At 36.1% G+C, this 9,855-nt stretch overlaps 1 protein-coding gene across 1 annotated transcript in view; it reads right to left on the bottom strand.

Moving 5' to 3' along the window:
* The window catches only part of LOC144956874 (thyrotropin-releasing hormone receptor-like), a 12,784-nt gene extending 4,332 nt beyond the window's left edge, over window positions 1–8,452 (bottom strand). The window contains exon 1 of the mRNA XM_078887663.1: window positions 8,288–8,452. The gene's annotated coding sequence lies outside the window, so the exon portion shown is untranslated. The remainder of the gene's footprint in view (window positions 1–8,287) is intronic.
* Window positions 8,453–9,855: the final 1,403 nt, after the last annotated feature.

Below are 9,855 nucleotides of genomic sequence, written 5' to 3' on the forward strand. Positions count from 1 at the left end.
CTGCATTTGACACCATTGACCATGACATTTTGTTAAGAAGACTAGAAAATACGTTCGGCATAAAAGGAATTGCCCTTAAATGGTTTACATCATATTTACAGGATCGATGGCAGACTGTCGTGGTGAATGGTGTTCAGTCAGAACAAGTTTTACTAGATTTTGGAGTGCCACAAGGCTCTGTTCTTGGCCCTGTCCTTTTACTGTATATATGCAGCCCCTTTCTAGTGTGATATCCAGATTCAATCTGAGTTATCATTTTTATGCAGATGATACGCAAATATATGATTCAGCACCCCTTAGTAATTTACAGTTGTTAATACAACGAATTACGAGCTGTTTTAATGAGATTAAATCTTGGATGTACCACAATAAGTTAAAATTAAATGATAGTAAAACTGAGATTTTAATGTATGGAAGCCGAGTATCCTTAAACAGGCAAATAAATCACCTATTACTCTCGGAAATAGCACAATAGAATTTTAAAATAAAGCAAAAAACCTTGGCGTCATCATCGATAAAGATCTTTCCATGACAAGCCACGTGAATAACACCATAAATCTATGTACATAGAAATGAAAAAAAATAAGCAAAATTCGTAAGTTAATACCGAAGCATATAGCAGAACTTTTAATAAATTCCCTGGTTTTATCTAAATTGGACTATTGTAACTCCCTTTGGGCGAATTTAGCTAAAGACAAAATTTGCAAACTTCAGGTTGCTCAAAATAACGCAGCCAGGCTCATTGTACGCAATTAAAAAAAATACCGGTCAGCAACTCTTCTTCTCCGTGAGTTACATTGGATTCCTGTGGAAAAAAGAGTTGCCTATAAGATTTGTACTGTTGTCTACAAATCCTTGAGCACGAACAGTCCCTCCTATATTAAAGACCTTCTAAACATATATGTCCCCAATAGAAACTTGAGGTCAAGCAATGACCAATCAATCCTTGTCAAACCTAAGCCATTGCGTAAAATAGGTGAACAGTCTTTTCAATTTTCGGCCCCCCATTTTTGGAACTCTCTCCCATCACACGTGAGATGCTCGGATTCGTTGACAACGTTCAAATCTCGCTTAAAGTTTTATCTTTTTACGTCATAATGTTGCAATATTATTTTCATATTTTGTTGTTGTTTAATTGAATTCGTATCACGTTTCCTTCACACTTGTCTCACTGTAATATGTTTTGTTTTATATCACTGTAAAGCGCTTAGAGCCTGTGACAACGGGGTAAAGCGCTATAATGCATATATTATTTATTATTATCTATCTATCTTCATCCATCATCATCATCATCATCATCATTCATCATCATCATCATCATCATCATCATCATTACATCATCACATGTCATCATGACATTCTCATCATCATATCAGTCATCATTAACAGCAGCAGTGTAGTACAGATAACTGCAACAAGTAGTAGTAGTAGTAGTAGTAGTAGTAGTAGTAGTAGTAGTAGTAGTAGTAGTAGTAGTAGTAAGTAGTAGTAGTAGTAGTAGTAGTAGTAGGTAGTAGTAGTAGTAGTAGTATAGTAGTAGTAGTAGTAGTAAGTAGTAGTAGTAGTAGTAGTATAGTAGTAGTAGTAGTAGTAGTATAGTAGTAGTAGTATAGTAGTATGTAGTAGTAGTAGTAGTAGTAGTAGTAGTAGTAAGTAGTAGTAGTAGTAGTAGTAGTAGTAGTAGTAGTAGTAGTAGTAGTAGTAGTAGTAGTAAGTAGTAGTAGTAGTAGTAGTATAGTAGTAGTAGTAGTAGTAGTAGTAGTAGTAGTAGTAGTAGTAGTAGTAGTAGTAGTAGTAGTAGTAGTAGTAGTAGTAGTAGTAGTAGTAGTAGTAGTAGTAGTAGTAGAAGTAGAGTTTATTGATACTTAATTGCATAGTTTGAAATCGAACATACTGGAAATGTTAGCAATGCTTAAAAAATGACGAATCAAATCATTTGTATTTTGTAAAATAATTGATACGTTTCTACATGTCACCATCTAATATATGTAAACGTGTTAAAAAGTGGCTGAATATATACCATTTGAAATAGACACTATCTATGTAGGAAAGTGTTTTTGCTCTAAGTGTCCTCAAAGTTTAAATAAAACGTTTCAATGTTGTAAGCGCTCTCGGGAAAAAATGATATCAAAATGGTTAAAGTGTAAATAAAGTGCATGGTGTGTTGTTATTATTACGAATTAAGTTAGCTATCGTATTCACTATCCACTGTCTGGCTTAGCGATTTGCAAATAATCATTTGCTCTAAAAACAATCCGCTGACGACGAGGATTTTCCATACATTCGTCTCACAGAGCCTGCTTTTTCAACGGTTTTGTCAGTAGAGGGGTTTAACGACGCAAGGAAACTCGCCTATCAAGGAAGCTGGAGCAAGAGCATTTTTACTTACAGTACTGTCTGACCGTAGCCCTCGTTAACTTACAGCCTGACAATGACCAAAAAAATGACGACAAAAGATCTGTCTTTGGCCAAAAAAAGAAAAGAAATCGTGAGTTGTATTCAATAGTTCAACCAATGAGACCACTTGTTTCCGTGAGCACTACTAACGACAACTCACTAGGCGGTGCAAAAACCAAATAATGACGTCAAAAGACCCGTCCTTTTGGGTCTCAGTGTCAGGCTATAACTTTACGACGGCTACGGTTCTAGTGTCCGGCTATAACTTAAAGATGGCTACGGTCTGACGCCTCTTCACTTTGTAGAAGGCATTCCTCGAATACACACAATGGTCATAATTTCATCAAGATGACGTTACCGTAGTCAACAACACTGCACATCGTTGTGTTCAGCCAAACAGGTTGACGCCGGGGGTGAGTAACAATAGTTACATTTCAATATTTAACTCCCCCTATCGCCCACGTCACACTATGGTGCGCTTGCGCATATTATGATTGATTCTGCACTACTCGTATAGTAGCAATTCCTTCTTTGAGCAACAAGAGACGCAAATGGAGATATTCATAGAACTCATGAACGGTTAAGCAGTCAGTAGCATAGCTGTTAAGGAAGACGCCTTTTTGTTTATCAAAGTCCAATTGGTTGTCACGGAGATTAACTCTCCGCTTACCAGCCATTTTCAGGATTTTCCCCAAATCTTCACACCCAACTAACGCAAAAATATATTTTGTATCACTCAAACACAATAGCAGTACGTTCTTGCATTACATAATTTCTTTTAAAAAACATGCTCTACAACACACTGTTCATTTTCTTTAAATTTGATGATGTACAAGAGGAATTTGAATGAGACAAATGCTGGTTGTATCGTAACGAATGTGACGATTTTCCTTTAATTAGGAGAGGGTTAAATGTCAGCATCAAATACCGGTCTGTATGGAATAAGAAACAGTCAGTCTACTGAACTGTCGTCTTGTCCATTACCACGAAAAACGCCACCATAAACAAAAGGTCATGTACACTACACATATTCGGACATTCGTTTATTCAGTTTCTCAACGTTTCTATCCGAGAAAAGTTGAAGGTACCCGAACGCTGAAAATCTTCGTGGAGGACCTGTCAATCTCAAATAATTCGTATTAAAAGTGCTTTCGAGTTATACTGATCGGCAATCCTACCTTTTTATTCCATAATCTAGAGATTAATCCTCTTCTTACCAACTGTAGGCAAATAGTCACATTCGTTACGATACAACCAACATTTTTCTTATTCAAATTTCCCTTGTATATCATAAAATGTAAAGAAAATGAGCAGTGTGTTGTAGAGTTTGTTTTGCTAAAGAAATTATTTAAAGCAAGAACATACTGCTTTTGTGTTTGAGTGATTAAAAAAAATATTTTTGTGTTAGTTGCTTGGGTGTGAAATTTGTGGAAAATTCTGAAAATGGCTGGTAACGAGAGAGTTAATGAATTATGTCGATATTTAGGGAGTATCTTCTTATTGAAAAACATCATCGATTTTGGTAACTTGAGGAAATGCAATATGATTCTAACATTTCAAAATAAGATGATGACGTGATTTTATTTTCTGAGAAGGAATATTGACCTATCACTTTGTTGACCATCAAAGCACATCGGACATTGACTTTTAGCGAATTCCTTTGGTTTACGATTTTGCCATGTGTCTTTTGAGATTCCCATATTTTCACGTTGTGTCGATTAATCTGCCATGCCACAAAGAATGTCGCTTTTTATCATTTGAAAACATCTTCTTAACAAGCAAGCATATTTTTCTTTCTTGCACTTCTTTAGTATTAAAATGACAAACTCAGCTCAAGTAGAAGGGTAATTTTTATTGAAGGCGTAGGCGAATTGTGCTCTTTGTGGTAATCGGTCAAGTTCGTTTTCCTCAGGCAACCCTGTTCACACTGTTGCAAGCTATTAATGCAGGGAGCACTTTTACCCATTGACGAATTGACTGCTTTCATTCCTTTTCAAACAGTGGTTTCGCTTCATCAATTACATTGTCTGCATTGGAATTTATATCCCTCGTAAACACTATGCTAATCTTTCCTATCCCCACAGTGTTCTCTTACCAAGAATGGATAGTCTTTTGTGTCAGTAGGTGTTTTTGAATTCTGTTTTGTGCTTTCTTCGGGTTGTCGACACTGCAATCACGAGTCTTTTCTGCGTCTTCGGCCTTTTTTTATTTTTATGTACTGTTGCAGTCAAGATGAAACTATAATGTTGTCTATATTATTATTGTATCAAACAAAACTTAGATGTTTTCATTGTCATAAATTTTGCACCAAAAAAAATCCTTGTCGCGTCATAATAAAAATCACCCTGCATAGAGATCTCGCTCCCTTCCCCCTACCCACCGAGAAAAAAAAACCAACAAAAACTAATTGAATAGAATGACGATTACTAATGTCTAGTTCCTTTAAATTCTATTGTTGCATTTCAATTATTCTTTGTTTGCTTTGTTCTGCTTTTTTAAACTGATTTTTTTTTGCTTATCTTTTGATAAATTGATTTTTGATAGTAATGACTAGAATATGGACTTACAAAATGGTTCCCAATAAAGCGGGGAGTGAGGCAGGGGTGCATCCTTTCACCTTCACTATTCAGCCTATACACCGAAACAATAATGCGTGATGTAATGACAGAAGAAAAAGATGAAGAGTACAGTGCCGTGAAGATAAATGGCAGGAAGATCTCTGACCTACGATATGCAGACGACACGGCGCTATTGTCAACAACATCAACAGGTCTCAACAAACTAGTAAAATCGGTAAAAAACATAGTGAAGACAAAGACCTATTATTAAACGCAAAGAAAACGAAAATAATGAGCACAGATAAAAGCAGCACTGCTCAGGTCGAAATAGAAGGAGAGCAACTGGAAAATGTTACAAATTTCATTTACGTTGGAGCACAAATAGAAGCCAATGGAAAATCGGCACCAGATATCAGGAGAAGACTTGCAATTGCAAGCAGCAAACTAAACAAAATGATGGCAATCTGGAAGAGCGAGGAAGTCAGACTGAAAATGAAAATCCTAACATCCTGTATTTTTCCTACGGCAATATATGGATGCGAGACATGGTCTATAACCAAAGAATCAGAAAAGAGAATAACCGCCTTCGAAATGAAATGCTATAGAAAAATCTTACGCATCCCGTGGACAAACAAAGAAAGCAATGCAAACATCATGAATACACTAGGACTAAAAAAGTTCCTGCTAATGAGTAAGATAAAAAAGCTGAAACTCAATTACTTTGGGCACCTGAAAAGACACGACACACTAGAGAGAGATGTACTGGAGGGCATGGCGGAGGGCAAAAGAGGCAGAGGAAGACCACAAAGAAGATGGCAACAGGATATACAGGAAAGGCTCAACAACGGTGTGACGGAATGTGGCAGATGAGCACAAGACAGAGACTTCTTCCGAAGGACTGTGTGGGAGGCTACGTCCAAGTTATATGCCACAGAGAGAGAGAGAGAGAGAGAGAGAGAGAGAGAGAGAGAGAGAGATAGTAATGATATCATTGTAATGCCTTCATTTGTTGTGCTGGAAAAAAAAAACTCATGTTGTTTTAAATCGTTGTAGTTATAATATTTGTTCCTTAAATACTTTTTTTTGCTATGGCTCTTAAAGTTTTTTATTTGTCATTTAGAAGGTTTTTTTTTGTTTGTAAAAGAGCACAGCGTTTACAGAACAGACACATTCTATTAAAATTTGTTCTAAAATGTTAGCGCTCCGTTTATTAGATCGTTGTTTTATCCACACACAAAAAAAAACAACAAAAAGCTGAATTGTTCCTTGAACATTCATATGGTTTAAAGGTTATTTTAATCATTTGTCACAAATCACGTAAAACACCAGGGCGTTTAGGGAAGAGATCCAATCGCTTCGTTGTTACCTATAACATTGTTCTATTTAGCATTTTGGTGATCCAAAAACTACTTACTGAGCCTCTGTTGTTTACCTGATAATCCAATCTATTCAGGAATTCTCCGTCAATTTTTCGACGTATGTGTCCTATACTTGAAAAATTACCCTTGATATCTTTTCAGTTCTCTCCCTTTAAAATGATGTTAAAATGAAGTTATTATTTCAAATTATTGGATTTAGGTTGTCGAGAGATCCAAGACTCATCAAATCTGTCTTTATCATTTTTTTTGATACACCACTACCGTATTTTTGCTTTACTGTAATTCCTTATATAATACGTTGAACAATCTTATGTGTAGTTAAAGGGGAATATTTGTCATTATAAATTGTCTCCTCTGAACTTGTCGAGAGGCTTCCAAGATACTGAGCAGCAGCTTTCTAAAACCTGTCTAACGACAACCCTTCCTTTGGAGGGTATAACGGTTCGTTGTGGCATGGCTGTCAGTTGGGTAGAGTAATCTTAGAAGAGGTCAATAACGTTTCACCAATATTATATCAAATTTGTCCTAACAAACCTTATTTAGACTGGGGTATGCTAACGACTATGTACACGCTTATTAGACCAACGAATGCAACTGTAATGATGTGGCCAGAAGTGAATCCTACTTTAACAGGGGGTATCTCAAGAAGAACACTTGAAAAAAAGGTAAAAATTATTGCTTTCCATCTGAGCGACATAGAGCATGTCTAGGAATTGAATCGTAGTAGGAATCCAGTTTTGCCTACATGGTCCGTATCCAAAGTAGCCCGTGGTTACTCTTAACCGCTCCCTTACCTATCGGGTCCATTTCACACTTCAACCCGGAACATTAGGAAACGCCAACGTTCTCTAGGGGAGTTGGCGGGATCAACTAGGAGTTCGTATATATGTGCGCTCAGTGAAATGCGCCCTGTTATTTTGCTATTCTATTTCGGAGTATTGCACCTCCCGATGGGATTGAAGCTTAACGATCAAGAAGGTGGACACTATACTAAATAAGTCTGAGAACACTGAAATGAATGCTGACAACAATACTTAAAGAATAGGTTAAGGTATGGGTGCAATCTATCCCTCTGGCATCATTCGTGAGACGGACTTTAATTAATAACTTTACAAACTAGGGAAGAAATGCGAGTAACCCATCCTAGACGCATAATGGACGGTGTCACTAACATTTGCTGAATGAAATCCCTCGGCTCTTATTAAGCTTCCCCAACTTTGGAAGGGGACGCACATTTTGGGGTATTCGACTTCAAAAGATTCAAACCCTCATGGGGTGGGGGGTGGGGGGCGATGACGTCGTCAGTTCTAACTTGATTGGGAAATAAGCTGTCCGGCTTCTACCCCAGAAAGAAGAGACCTTTGTGGCAGTCAACAAAGGGCCCAAACTTGTCTGACAGCAGCAAACCTTCAGCATTGCGTTCTGGCGATCTCTACATTTTCACTCGTGATCCGGAGATCAACTTGTTTCACGTTACATTGTGAAATTGCTGCGGATGGAACGAGTTTGATACACTGATGCCATGAAGAAGAAAAAATATATAAGTAATATCGCTCAACCAGCGTCATGTCCCGTCCTACATGTTGAATGTTGCCGTTGGCCAGGGACCCCTTGTAAAGCGCTTTGAGCACATTCAGTGGATATTGCGCTATATAGAGGCTCAATTAAATTAAATAAATGAAGAACGTTTGGACTGGGATGGATCGTGGAACCACCAGAGACAGCTGCCTTTCATTCAGAAATTTAATTAATTTTAAAGAAATTCCTCCGTTGGAGTTAAACAAACCAAACTATATATTTTTTCCATTCACTTGTCATCCTATAAAAAAGAGGCCATTCACATTTGAACATATATATAAGTGATCGTACGTGTAAATGGACGGGTTTTATTATTCACATACAATAAGATAATACAAGTGAAGAGTATTAAAATGAGACTTTCACTGGACTTACAATGTGGAGATTGGCTTTATTATAATTTGTAAATAAGGCATCCACCTCACTCACTCAATAGAAAATTTCTTGTATCTGATCAGAAATTTTCGAGGTCACGAGAAGTTGATTCATTGAAGTAGTCAAAGATACCAACAATCCTATGGTTAAATCACTAGGTAAATTGAATTTATTGTAAATCCAACATCATTTATTTCAATTTTGATATTATCATGAACAAAAGAAAATCGGATTTTACATTAAAAAGTTATGATTACAGGCCATTTTTATCTAATTACTATTTGTTGTGGAAACCACATGAGATGAAATGCAAATGGCAAATAAAACATTAGCGTTACAAAACAATTTCATTTTTTTCTCAAGAGATCTGGCTTTGTATATTGCTATAATATTTTATGTATTTGTCTTTGTTTTTACATTCCTTTTTTTACCTATTCCCCATTTTAACTTTTATTTTCTTCACCGATTCATATCTATTTTCCAATTTAATGTTATTTTTATAATTGACTAAACAGTATTATTACCAAGACAATGACAAACTCTAATAGTGGTTCCAAATTTTGTTTCAAGCTGAGAGTAATTGCTTAAAAGATAATTTTATCAGGGTCTTTCTTTCTTTTTCTCCAATTGATTTTAATGGAGATACGAATAAGATGTAAATTGAAGATCTGAAAATCAAATCACACAATATACGAGTACTATTCTTGCACTCATGCATTTGAAATTCCGGGTGTGTTTCCAACCGCTGCACGAGGTTGCGAGTGCGCGTTGGGAACAAAGTTCGAATTCCAAAACGCGAGAGTGTAAGAAAACTATTATTTTACCCCTCAATCAATTCCTATTTCGTCATGTTTGAATAAAAGACATCCTCAAAAACATTTAAATGGGTCTACTTCTTTTTAAAGATCAGATTTTTTCTGACGTCACAAATTATTATTGTAAACATGATATCATTACACGTTACTATTTAGAGAAAGGGGTGGAACAATAATATGTTTTTGTTCAGTTTCCTCGACTGACTACACAAGCAATTTATTCAATCTATCTTCCATAAAGTCGCTCCCGATCTGTAACATTGAGATGCACTAAAATCAAACTTTGAAGAACTTGTAACGTAAAAGCTGTTAACGTATCACTAAAAAAAAAATTTGAAATAATAAAATTAGGATTCAATAGTCTGATGTCATGTCCGCCCAGCAACGAGCAGTTTGATTCTAAACAAAGACAATTTGTACTTTTTATTCTTCATGCTGGCTAAAACATTTTCACATGTCATGTAATCAGAATGTATAAAAGTAAAAAATGATCAGATTTATAATGTTTTTTTCTCCTCTGGATACACATTTATGCTCGTCGGAGAAGTATTTCATAAGGGCATCCGTCATTGTTCCGATAGTTTAGAACCAGTTACTAAGTTACCATGCGTCATTACGAGGGAAGTGACGTCACGACTGTTGAAGCTTATTAAAGTGATTAGTATAATATATCTAAATAGTATTGACTATCTATTGATATATATATATATATATATATATATGTGTGTGTGTGTGTGTGTGTGTGTGTGTGTG

The sequence above is a fragment of the Berghia stephanieae genome, chromosome 11 (genome assembly GCF_034508935.2).
Source record: "Berghia stephanieae isolate SIO BIC M18660-M18661 chromosome 11, UCSD_Bste_1.3, whole genome shotgun sequence".
Taxonomy (NCBI): domain Eukaryota; kingdom Metazoa; phylum Mollusca; class Gastropoda; order Nudibranchia; family Aeolidiidae; genus Berghia; species Berghia stephanieae.